General features: G+C 43.4%; 2 long non-coding RNA genes and 1 pseudogene across 2 annotated transcripts in view; 2 read left to right on the forward strand and 1 right to left on the reverse strand.

Moving 5' to 3' along the window:
• LOC125754907 (uncharacterized) overlaps positions 1 to 13,149 on the forward strand; it is a 36,832-nt gene that overhangs the window by 17,755 nt on the left and 5,928 nt on the right. The gene's annotated exons all lie outside the window — the stretch shown is intronic.
• On the reverse strand, positions 1,282 to 3,932 carry LOC125754906 (uncharacterized). The gene is made up of 2 exons (XR_007410004.1): positions 3,838 to 3,932; positions 1,282 to 2,095 (listed from the first exon to the last, which is right to left on the reverse strand). It is a non-coding gene; the product is annotated as an uncharacterized LOC125754906 (long non-coding RNA).
• Positions 2,505 to 3,464, forward strand: LOC112660815 (proteasome subunit alpha type-1-like; annotated as a pseudogene).

Genomic DNA, 13,149 nt, shown 5'->3' on the forward strand with positions numbered 1-13,149 from the left:
TCAGTCAACCACTCCTCCCTTTAAGAGGGTCTCAGGCATACAGTCTCTCTTTACATTTGTAAATATTTAGCCCTCTAGTTCCTGGAAGAAGATGAGTCTTGACTTTTGTAAACCTTCCCATGCTGCATAACAACCCTGTGGAGTGTGTGCGGTGAGCCAAAATGTTGCACCATATAGGAACTGAAATGAGTGGCTTGCTGGTTGTTTTAGTTTCAGCTCTTTTAACTAGACTGAAGGTCTATGCAATTACTGCGTTTGCAAAACTAAGACTCAGGAGTTTCATTTTCCTTTTTTTTTTTTTTTTTTTAAGATTTTATTTATTTATTCATGAGAGACACAGAGAGAGAGGCAGAGGGAGAAGCAGGCTCCATGTAGGGAGCCCAAGGTGGGACTCAATCCCAGGACCCTGGGATCACGTCCTGGGCTGAAGGCAGATGCTCAACCAGTGAGCCTCCCAGGCATCCCAAGACTCAGGAATTTCTGTCCATCTACTTATCCATAGAGCTTCCAGGCTGAAACAAAATGTATGTGCATTACACAGCACCCATGTAAGCCAGCAGGGTTTTTTTTTTTTTAAATATTTTATGTATTTATTTGACAGTGAGAGAGAGAACACAAGCAGGGGGAGTGGGAGGCAAAGGGAGAAGCAGGCTCCCAGCTAAGCAGGGAGCCCAACGTATGACTTGATCCCAGGACCTGGGGATCGTGACCTGAGCCATCACCCAGGCACCACAAAGCCAGCAGATTTTTAAGTGAAAAGTACATTTTGTACCTCAGACCACTTTTAGAAAATATTTTTTTAGGTTTTTGTATTAGGTTTTTAAAAAAATCTACCCATAACACATTTCTAATTTTTTAAAGATAATATGTTAGTAACAATTTCATAACTGTTTTACTCATTTGCTTTTTTTCTTAAACAATATGACAATCAGCTGTGTTTTTTCCTTAGCATTATCTGTGGGATAATGTCATCTGAACAAATGAAGACCCCATTCCATGGGCAGCAATTAAAAATTATACTTGTTTGAAACATGTATCTATAGCTGTCATTCCCCTCTCAGGACCCTTCTGAACACTGAGAATAATGACTTGGTCTCCCACGCTAATACCCCAGGTTTTGTTATCTAGTTGACTTATGTCTGGGTCATTCTTGTTAAGGAGACTTTGCTTTGAACAGGATAGTTTTTGCTCAAAATCAGTTCAGTTTGGTAAGAATTTCATGAGCATCTACTATGTGCTTACTCCTGCGGTAGGACCTAGAAGTAAATCAGGAACACAGAGTCTAGCAAGGGAGAAGGAGTCTCTTTTTTTAATCAACACAATGACAAAGATATAAAAGTGATACTATTCCAGGGCATGAGTGACAAAATCTGCCTTTTTTTTTCTTCTTTTAGTTTATTCATATAATTTAAAATAGATGTTGATGGTTTTCAAACTATTTAGATTTCTCTCATTACTTTTAAGAGTGATATAACATTTTAGAATGCCAACATTTATGATACTCTGGATGTTATCTACTTTGCTACTGTTTACATTTATTATCAAAGTTTTATGGTTTGTTTAGTTTTTACAGAGAAGGTAAATTTATATTTTATTTTGTCCAAAGAGGGGAACAGAAATCACCTTAATGGAACATTGCAGTCACAGTCCCTTAGCAAGCCAGAAAAGCCATCCCATCCCCCCAGTAAGCACTTGTGAATTGGGAAAAGGTGCCAATCTTGTGGTCATAGGCACTTGTGAATAGGGAAAAGGGACCAATCTGATGTGGCAAGGCTGGATGGCATCACTAAGCCTCTACATCACAGGCCACAGTGCTCTTTGTTCTCTTCCTTTGCTTGGTTTTAGCTGAGTCTTGTCCAGCAATCCCATTCCCTAGAGATCCTGATGTGGTTTTCCCTGAGTGTTGTGATCCAGATGATGAGGAGGAGGTGTGTTCTCAGGAGACTCTGGGTAGGACTTCCTACGAGAGCCTTCAGGAGAGTTGTGTGATACTGAACAAAGTTTGCAGAATGGCCTGGTAAAGGGGTCTCTTGCCTTGGTTACCATATCCTGCCTCACAAGAACAGCCAGGTCCACTGTGTCACTGTTTCATATGCTAAATATACAAAAAAAAAAAAAAAAAAGTGCAATGAGGTATGCAGTTTTGTACAATTCTTTTTACAAGTATGCAGGCATACCATTACTTCCAGATTGTGAAATACAATAGGCTCCAGTTATGCATATTTTAGGTAAAAAAATGACACCTAAAAGCTAGTCATATTGTAGAAAAACACTTTATTCTAACATCTTAGAATAATGTTATACTCCTAGAACTTTCTTTCCATAGACCGGTCAGGCTTTCTAATTAATGCTCTATGTTCTATAAAAAGGTAGTAATAGGTAGCCATTTTTCCAAACACCCTTTTAAGATAGATAGATAGATTGATTGATTGATTGATTGATTGATTCCTGAGAGACACACAGAGAGAGACAGAGACACAGGCGGTGGGAGAAGCAGACTCCCTGCAGGGCCTGATGCAGGATGCGATCCCAGGCCCAGGCCGCGTTCCTGAAGCCACCACCTCTGCCAGAGGCAGCAGCGGGACCCTGGCCGGAATCACGTTTCGCAACCAGTATGACAATGACGTCACTGTTTGGAGCCCTCAGGGCAGGATTCATCAAATTGAATATGCAATGGAAGCTGTCAAACAAGGTTCAGCCACAGTTGGTCTGAGATAAAAAACCCATGCAGTGTTGGTTGCACCGAAGAGAGCACAGTCAGAGCTTGCAGCTCATCAGAAGAAAATTCTTCATGTTGCTAACCATATTGGTATCTCAATTGCGGGACTTACTGCTGATGCTGGACTGTTATGTAATTTTATGCGCCAGGAGTGTTTGGATTCCAGATTTGTATTTGACAGACCACTTCCTGTGTCTCGTCTTGTATCTCTAATTGGAAGCAAGACCCAGATACCAACACAACGGTATGGCCGGAGACCGTATGGTGTTGGACTGCTTATTGCTGGTTATGATGATATGGGCCCTCACATTTTCCGAACCTGTCCATCTGCCAACTATTTTGACTGTAGAGCCATGTCCATTGGAGCCCGTTCTCAATCAGCTCGTACTTACCTGGAGAGACCTATGTCTGGGTTTATGGAGTGCAATTTGAATGAACTGGTTAAACATGATCTGCGTGCCTTACGAGAGGCACTTCCTGCAGAACAGGACCTAACTACAAAGAATGTTTCCACTGGAATTGTTGGTAAAGACTTGGAGTTTACGATTTATGAGATGATGATGTATCTCCGTTCCTGGAAGGTCTTGAAGAAAGACCACAGAGAAAGGCACAGCCTGCTCAACCTGCTGATGAACCTGCAGAAAAGGCTGGTGAACCAATGGAGCATTAAGTCACAAACCAGTCTATATGTGTATTATCAAATATGTAAGAATGCAGGAGCCCTTACGGATGACAGTAATCTATTGACGAGTACTGCCCCGTCAAGCATGCGGGGCGGGGTAAACACCAGGGGGTCCTACGACAAGTTTTGGGCCTGCCTCATGCCACCACGGCGGTCCTCCTGGGGGAGGGGGCTGGCTTGGGGCCAGTGGGAAACGCTGCGGACATCCGTGGTTGCCCGGCATCTAGCGGGCGGAGGCCACGTTTGCTGCTAACCCTTGTCCACCGCGGGGCAGCCCCTCATACAACCTTGCCCGTCGGCAACAGCACGGGCAGTGAGAAGCCCGGGGTTTCTGAGGGGAGGAAGGCCAAAGGGCCCCTCACTTTCCAGGGTCTGGCAGGCACCCAGCCGTCTGCCTACTTCCCTCACTGGCTTTTGGAAGGACACCTCACCTTACCTCAGGCGGCCTCCTGCGCTCACAGCGGGCCGGGACCCTCCTGCGCAGGCGCGGGCACAAGGACAGAGCCTGCGCCGGAGCACAGCGCGCGGGGCCTGTCGGGGGCACGTCCCGCGGGGCCTGCTGGGAGCGCAGCGCGCGGGGCCTGCTGGGAGCGCAGCTTGGTGCGGGGTGGCCCGGAGTTCGGCGCTCGGAGGTGCCGGGAGCATAATCCTCCACATGCCCGATCGAGTCTGTCCTCCTTGAGGCAAAAGGGCAAAGAAACCCCGAGGGAGGGAGTACCGAGGATCTGGGAGCCGAGCGGGAGGTGGCGCAAAGGTGCACGGGAGGAGCGGGGAGGGCCTCGTAGGCCGCGGCGGTGCCTGCGCTCGCTCGGGCCACGCCGACAGCCCTGGGGCTGGCCCTGCACCGGGGCGAACCCTTCGCTGCTCTGCGGTAATGTCACTAGTGGGAGAGTCTGCGTTTGTGGCTGGAGGTCTCCGTTCCTGGGTGCCCCACGAAAGAGTTACGTGGCGCCCACGCTCAGCTGAAGACGGCCGGAATCTCCTGACAGGGAGCCTGCGTCTCTTCCGCCTATATCTCTGCCTCTCTGTGCGTCTCTTATGAATAAATAAATAAATGAAAACCTTAAAAAAATTATGGGAATCGAATTGTCCTTTCTGAAAACTCACACGGGCAGTGGTTTGGAAGATGGGAGAAGCAGGCCCACCAGAGAGATAAGAGTTAATGAGGCCCGACTCCCAGAGTCCGTGTTTGTGTCGATGTCATCATAGAACACACCCTCTTGGGCCTCATTAACTCTGCCCCTCGGCGGGGCAGTACTCGTCAATCCACGGGCCGTTCCAAGCGGTACTCGCCGAGCTCCGGGGTTCAGCGGTGCACCCCTATGGAGGGGGCACTGGCTTGGTTCATACAAACGAAGAAGACGGGTAGCCTGACACTCGTATCACCTGAGGGGCCCGCTGAAGACTGTGCAAGGCTGTCTCCTCCTCCCCTCGCACCTTTGGCCCTCCTACTTTTGAGCCACGGTGGAAACTGTGTCCTAAGTCAGGCATGAAGTGGTAGAGCCTGGACCCAAGTCACAGCCGGCCTCGGTATGCCTGAAGATGCCCTAAAACACAGCTCCCACATTCCCTTCCTCTTGATGCACGCGGATTGTGGGGTGGAGGGGAGGTCCTTCCTTTCCCAGGAAGTGGCTTATTTTCCCTCCCCCAGTAGAGATCCTGAAAACAAAACATCCAACCCTTTCCAATGTGGTCCTTTCAAAGCCAGAACCTTTCAACTGTAACAGGAAATCCTTTATTTTTTCCCTTCATTTCAAATCTGAAAGGTTACCTGCATGTTCTAGGGGAGTTTTCAGTTCTCCCTTAGAACCAAGGCCCTGCTTATCAATCAGACTGCGTTCCTGCCTCTGTTCAGAAGCAGTAACAGACCTGGATTAGCCATAGCAGAGAATCAGGTGGAATTACTCTGGACAGGGGCTGATATCAGATCCTTTCTGGTTTAATTGGGGGGAACAGAATGGGATCAGACTCAGGACATGAGATAGAGTTCAGGGACAAGGTGGTACCCCGGAACATCCCTTTTTAACAGCTGCTTCTCTCCTCACATCCCAAACACTACACAAATACACACACACATGCATGCACACATACAAGACATTAGTATATACACTGATCTCACTCTTCTCTCTAGCCCTGCTGGCCACTTCACACACCGGGTATATTCTGACCTCAGGAACCTTTGTTCTGACTGTTCCCTCTGTCTGGGATACTCTTCTTCTGCACAGCCTCACGGATCATTCCTTGACTTTCTTTTAGTCTCTGCTCAACTGACACCTTTCTTTTTAAAGATTTTATTTATTCTAAATATATATTATATAAATATACCTATATTTATAATAAATATAATATTTGTTATATTTTATTGAGGCAGACGCTCAACTGCTGAGCCACCCAGGTGTTCCCAAATGACACCTTTTTCATTGAAGCTTTTCTTCACCATCTCATTTAACATTCTTCCCACCACTACATTCCCAATGCCCCTACTTTATTCCATTTTCCCCATGGCACTAAGCATTTCTTACATTTTGTATATAATTGTATTATTGTATTATTTTGTCTCCCTCAACCATAATGTAAGTTTTATGACAGAAGGAATGCTCATCTATTCCAGTCAATGCTGTATCTCCATAGCTAAAACCAGGGGTCAGCAAAAACTAATAGCCCAGGGCCAAATTCAGCCCAACCCTACTATTCATATAGCCAACAAGCTAAGAATGGCTTTTACATTTTAAAATGTGAAAAAAGAAAAAAACAAAAACCATTTCTAGCTTTTTGGTGAGAGAAGTTGCTTCAAGAGTTGAGGACAGGGCAGCCCAGGGTGCTCAGTGGTTTAGCGCCACCTTCAGCCCAGGGCGTGATCCTGGAGTCCCAGGATCGAGTCCCACGTCAGGCTCCCTCCATGAAGCCTGCTTATCCCTCTGCCTGTGTCTCTGCCTCTCTCTCTCTCTCTCTCTCTCCCTTTCTCTGTCTCTCATGAAGAAATAAATAAAATCCTTAAAAAAAAAAAAAAAAAGAGTTGAGGACATTACTGGAGTACCTGACTGGCTCAGTCAGTAGAGTATGCAACTCTTGATCTCAGGGTTGTTGATTTGAGCCCCACAGTGGATTTAGAGATTACTTAAATATCTTTTTTAAAAAGAGTTGACATTACTGGGGCACCTGGCTGGCTCAGTAAAGCATTTGACTCTTGATTTCAGGGTTGCAGATTTGAGCTCCACATTGGGTGAAGAGATTACTTAAAAATCTTCAAAAAAAAAAAAAAAAAATCTTGGGACACCTGATTGGCTCAGTGGTGAGGATCTGCCTTTAGCTCAGGTCATGATCCCAAGGATCCTGGGATTGAGTCCCACATCAGGCTCTGCATGGAGCCTGCTTCTCCCTCTGCCTGCGTCTCTGCTTCTCTCTGTGTGTCTCTCATCAATAAATAAAGTCTTTAAAAAAAAATCTTAAAAATTGAGGACATTAGTCCTTGGCCTACAAAGCCTACAATATTTACAATCTGGCTCTTTACAGAAAGATTTTATCTACTCTTGCCCAAAACTATGTCCAGCATATAGTAGATGCTGAAGGAACAAACAAGTGAATGAATGAAGAATGTAGGGAGGACTACCATTTTACTTTCAGTTAGAAGAAATCAAGTAGGAAATATATGGCTGTGTTTCAAACAAATTTGATTTTCAGAGTTATGTGGATCAAGGGGGAAGTACATGGGTTTTCTCTTATTTATTAGAGGATATAGGAGGAGGGACAACTGGGTGGCTCAGCGGTTAAGCGTCTGCCTTTGGCTCAGGGTGTGATCCTGGAGTCCTGGGGTTGAGTCCCACATCAGGCTCCCTGCATGGAGCCTGCTTCTCCCTCCGTTTATGTCTCTGCCTCTCTCTTTCTCTCTCTGTATGGGTCTCTCATGAGTAAATAAATAAAATCTTAAAAAAAAAAAAAAGAGGATATAGGAGGAAAGAGATGGTATATGTAGGACAAAGTAAAAGGAAAACTAAAAAGGAAATAGTATCAGGAAGAAGGAGGAGAATGGCAAGAGGGCAAGGAAAAGTGAGAAGCAAGTATAACCCAAGGTGTTGTGGATGTGTGACACATAGCATACATCACTATTCCTTATGAAGGCTGAGATCAACAACTCTGAGAAAGAAAAGTACCTACTCCATTCGGACGAAAGACACTCATTGACCAACTAATGTATGCAAGGCCCTACACCAGGCTCTAAAAGAATTCAGAAATGATAGTATAAATGCCAGCTTACTCTAGCCAGCATCAGAATCGCCTGGATGGCTTGCTAAAACACAGATGGGGGGCCCACTACTACGATTTTTGATTCAGTAGGTCTGGGGTAGGCCTGAGAATGTGTATTTTAACAAGTTCCTGAATGCTGCTGATGCTGCCTGTCCCACATTTTCAGAATCATTGGGCTAGTGTCCCCTCATTAGAGAGGTCTTCCTCAACGTCCCATCCAACTAGCATGCCTTCCTTTTACCGACACCTCCCTGTCTCTGTCCTCTTACCCTGCTCCATTATTCTTCACAGCTTGGGTCACCACTGGCCGCTATAGGTTTTTGTTTGCTTATTATCTGTCTTCCCACCTATGGAAGCATTGTGAGAGGAGGGACTTTGTTTTGTTCTGGGCTGTTTCCTCAGATCTGAGCCTACATATAGTAGCAACTTAGTAAATATTTATGCAATGAGGATAGCACAAAAACATAAAGAAGTATATACAAAACAGTATAATACCAAAGTATAATGCAAAACAGTAGTAGTATTATATGAAGTATAATACAAAACAGTAGTCTTACTATAGAAGATAAGTAGACCAAGGTAGGACTTCATATTCATCAGAGTTGAGGGCATCAGGAAAGACTCAGGATTATTCAAAGCACTTAGTCTAGACCTAGAATGAGCAAGATGTCAATAACAGCTGAGAAAAGGTAGACAAGCAGACCCAGTGGTTATTATTATCAGGTTGATGCAGAATGGGATATTAACAAGTAAATGGGGATGCTTGGGTGGCTCAGTGGTTGGGCGTCTGCCTTTGGCTCAGGTCGTGATCCTGAGTCCTGGGATTGAAACCCACATCAGGCTCCCTGCATGGAGCCTGCTTCTCCCTCTGCCTCTGCCTCTCACTCTCTCTCTCTCTCTTTCTGTTGCTCATGAATAAATAAAATCTTTTTAAAAATTAAAAATAAAATAAAATGAAAAACAAGTAAATGGTTCAATAAGAGTTATGTAACTGGCAGGGCCTCCAACTGGGATTTGGTGGGCTATACCCTCCAAGGGCTACATAAGCTTGGGTAATTTCAAAGGAATCCATTTCTAGATCCTTAAGCTCTATTGCATTCCTTCTTTAAAATGATCTACCTAGGGGTACCTGGGTGGCTCAGTCAGTTAAGCATCCAACTCTTGGTTTCAGCTCAGGTAGTGATCTCATGGGTCATGAGATCAAGTCCCACCTCAGGCTTTGTGCTCAGTGGTGAATCTGCTTGATGATTGTCTCCCTCTGCCCCTCCCCCACTCACTCTCTGTTGTGCTCTCCCCAAAATAAATAAATCTTAAAAATAAAATGATCCATCTATTTCTCATGAGTCTTAAGCTATTTCAAAATAAAAATTATTTTTAAAATGAGAAAAAGAATAGAACTATGTCACATTTTTTTAAAATAGAGTATACAAAAGTCACCTTAATGTGTGTATGATTAGCAAGTTGCTGATTTCCTTCCAGTCTTCTCTGCCTGAGTGTATGTCATAAACATGATGCACAACTTAAAAAGAAAGATATAGTTGAGAATACCCAGAAAGTTGAGGTGTCACACTGTGTCTTGGTTTCCTAGAGCTACTGTAACAAAGTACCATACACTGGGTAACTTAAACAACAGATACTTATTTCTCCAGTGCTGGAGGCTGGATGCCCGAGATCAAGGCGTCAGGGATAAGCTCCCCACAAAGCCTCTCTCTTTGGCTTAAAGATGGCTACTGTCCTGATGCCTTTCAACATGGTCTTTTTTTCTCTGTGTATGCACTCCTAGTATTTCCTAGGTGTCCAAATTTCCTCTTCTTGTAAGGACATCAGTCATATTATTAGGGTCCATCCTAATGGCCACATTTTAACTTATTTCTTTCAAGGCCCTATCTCCAAATATAGTCACATCTGCTGTACTGGGGCTTAGGACTTCAACGTATAGCATTTGGGAGAGATACAATTCAACCCATACACACTAGTTTTCCTTTTCTAGCAATTCTTTCAAAATTACACTCCTCTCATTTTACAGAAGAAAGGCATTCTCTTCACCCATGCCAAATCCTGCTTTGGTGCCTTGATGTATGGCCTTTAAATAAAGGAAGGACTCCTAACACTAGTGTGGTATTGAGAAAGCCTGCAACTTTCCCTATAGATAACAAATCCATTTGCCCATCAGATGGTTTCCAATTCTTTGGTAGAGCACCTGCTTAAATTGTCACTTGACATCTGTTTACCATCCCCCTCCCATCACCAAAAATTATCCCTTTGCCCTCCACGCACCCTTAAGGCTGGCTTGCATTTACGAATTATTTTCTTTTCCAAACCTGATCTTGAATTTCATAGTAATCTGATTCAATCTGTAGTCTGACATTGAAAAGGGGGCTAACAGGTATGATTTGAGGAGCTTTACAGTTAAAATTATAACACATTCTAAAATTGAGAATAAGAATAATATAGACAGAAGCAGAGGATCTAAGACCTCAGTGAATTGCTTTCCAATCCACTGCCTCCAACAATTTGGAGAAAACTAACCAGCAGTGACTGTTTCAAATAACTTATGTTTATAATAGCATTGTTCTGTATAAAAATTATCTCATATAAAATTATTCACTCTATCTAGAGTAGACATTTCAATTAATATACACCCATACTATTCCTTTTAGGTGTAGCTTAAAAGTTCCATGCTACCCAAAATGTGGTCTATAGACCAGAGCTAGTCTGCGGATTGTTACCGGTATTCAGCCAGACAAGTGTAAAACCTAAGAGCATCTGTGATGAGAAAGTTTTATATCAATTTGATAGAGTGATGTTATGTCTATTCAATCAAATAACTAAATAATGTGAAATTAAGCACTGTGAAACGTTTTAATTTTAATTGTATTTTTCATTTTAATTATATTTTATAGAAGTATCAGTCCATGACAAATTGGGTGCAATCCTTCACCATGGGCAGATTGAGAAGCACCCCTCCAGGTGGGCACCTGCATCAGTACATTAGTGACCACATGAGTGTAGATTCCTCTCTCCCATGCCCTCATTCCAGTCAGGATCCTATACAAGGGCCTCTGTCAGAGCAAAGTCCAGATCCAACCTGCAAGCATTGGAAAAGCAGAGAATCAGGATGCACCCTGCAGGGGAAGCTTGAGCCATCAGTTTATGAGGGATTAGGGTATACTCTGTAGAGGGGACTCTCTGTGATGCATTCCCTGTGTAGAGCTTAGCCCTTTACTATGATCCTTCTCTCACATAAGAGAAGGGCAGGCAGTGGAGCAGCTCCATGCAATCCTTGGGGCCCTTGCAGCTTGCTATAGCACTCTCCCTGGGTATGCTTCATGGTTTAAGTCAACTGCTGAGCTCCAGTTAACACATCTGAATCCCAGGCAGCAGATGAAAGAAGGAAGGGAAACTTCCCAGGAGCCTTTCACTAGGTAAATATGAAGAACACTTTAAGGAACACATTGATTTTCATGTTCATTAGCATGCATGATTTCCAGGCCAGCCTTTTTCCCACTGGACTACTCAGCCATGAATAGAGCACATTTCTTCACAGGATTATAATGAAGAGGGTTTGAAATGCCCTTCCTTGATCAGCTTCCATTGTATGAATTCAAATTTTCTTTATTCCTATACTTTTTTGTTTATATAGGAATGAATAGTTTGTAATCAGAATTAAAGGGTCTGTACATAGGAAATCCCACTGTGATAGGAATTATCCAGAATGGAACAAAGTGAGCAAATGTGATCACATGAACATCTCAACAAACATATCTCAAGTTTTGATCAGTAATTCTCCATCTTGCCTCCTCACCCCCTTCCCAGATCCTGGCACACCCCTCAGGTTGATCAGAATCTGTGGAAGATGATTCTGACATTCTTCCCCGCCTCCCAGCCTCCTGTCTCTCAGTACACCCTGCTAGGAATTACTGTTCTGGAAGACAGAGAGGTGTGCTCTCTTGTTCCTGACGGAGCTTCTGAAAACTGAAGAGGCTGCCCAGCCTTTTGGAGAGGCTGTGTGGAGAAATCAACATTATTTCAAAAGCCAAAATAAAGAGGCACCTGGGTGGCTCAGTGGTTGAGCATCTGCCTTTGGCTCAGGGCATGATCCTGGGGTCCTGGGATTGAGCCCTGTATTAGGCTCCCCTCAGAGAGCCTGCTTCTCCTTCAGCCTAAGTCTCTGCCTCTCTCTGTGTGTCTCATCAATAAATAAATAAAATCTTAAAAAAAAAAGTCAAAATAAAATTTCACCATAGTTAGGAGTTGTCCTTGAAATACCTGGGTGGCTCAATAGTTGAGCGTATGCCTTTGGCTCAGGGTGTGATCCTGGAGTCCCGGGATCGAGTCCCACATCGGGCTCCCTGCATGGAGCCTGCATCTCCCTCTGCCTATGTCTCTGCCTCTCTCTCTGTGTCTCTCATGAATAGATAAATAAATAAAATCTTAAAAAAAAAAAAAGATAGGACTCTGAGTTTAACTACCTGGCCCTGCTTCTTGTTCATTCAATATCCTTGGGCAAGGCATTTACTCTGAGTCTCAGTTTCCTTATCTATAAAATGGGGATAGAAAATACTGCAATATAATTGAGATTGTAGATACACTTTGTAAACTAAAGAGTTCTCAGCCAAGATGAGGTATTGTTAAAATCATTGACAAATAAGATATAGGAAAGAGATGAATTGTGTTGGGGGGATTTGGGAAGGATTTTTGCAGAAAGTGCATTTGAACTGGATCTGTAGAAAGATTAAAAGACACGCATCTTATTTCTCCAGTGTTGGTGGTGATTTTTGCCCACAACCTATTTCTCATCTCCTTTTGCCCTTACTCTCAACAGTGACATACCAAGGACAACAGAAATGTTCACATCCTTATTACAGTTTATTACTTATAAAACATATTTTAATAAAGTTGATTTTTTAAAAAAATGTTCACATCCTTTAATCCTTTGGGGAAGAGGATTTCAGGAAATAATCCCCAGAGGAAGAGCAATATTTACTGCAGATGTGATTAAATAATAGACAAAAAAAAAATTAGAAACAGCCTAAATGCTAACAGTTGGGAAATGGTCAGACTCTAATATAAATGCAGTGCATATGAAATATATAAATAAAGCTATACTGCAACATGGAAAATCATTATACTATAGCATTAATAGGAAAAAAGTGAATACAAAATGATGTATATGTACTTTAGTGGCAACACTGTATAGATATTTGCATATTATCTCACTGTAACACATGTTGAATGGTTGAGAAATGCATACATACCACAGCATCTATGGCACTTTCCCTTGAAAAACATCCGGAACTTCTGTAGAATTGTGTGCCCAGCTCCCAGGGTGTGAGAGGAAGAGAACAAAAAAGAAGAAAATAAAAGAAATGGGATAAAGGGGGAGAGGAGAAAAAAAAAATAGAGACGGAAAATACAAAGTAGGCGAGGTGGGAATAAAAGAGAGGATCCCTAGGACCACAGGGCCAGGACAACCTTTGCCAATGGGGCTGCTTGCAGGTTA

The sequence above is a fragment of the Canis lupus genome, chromosome 4, assembly GCF_003254725.2.
Source record: "Canis lupus dingo isolate Sandy chromosome 4, ASM325472v2, whole genome shotgun sequence".
In the NCBI taxonomy this organism is placed as follows: Eukaryota; Metazoa; Chordata; class Mammalia; order Carnivora; family Canidae; genus Canis; species Canis lupus.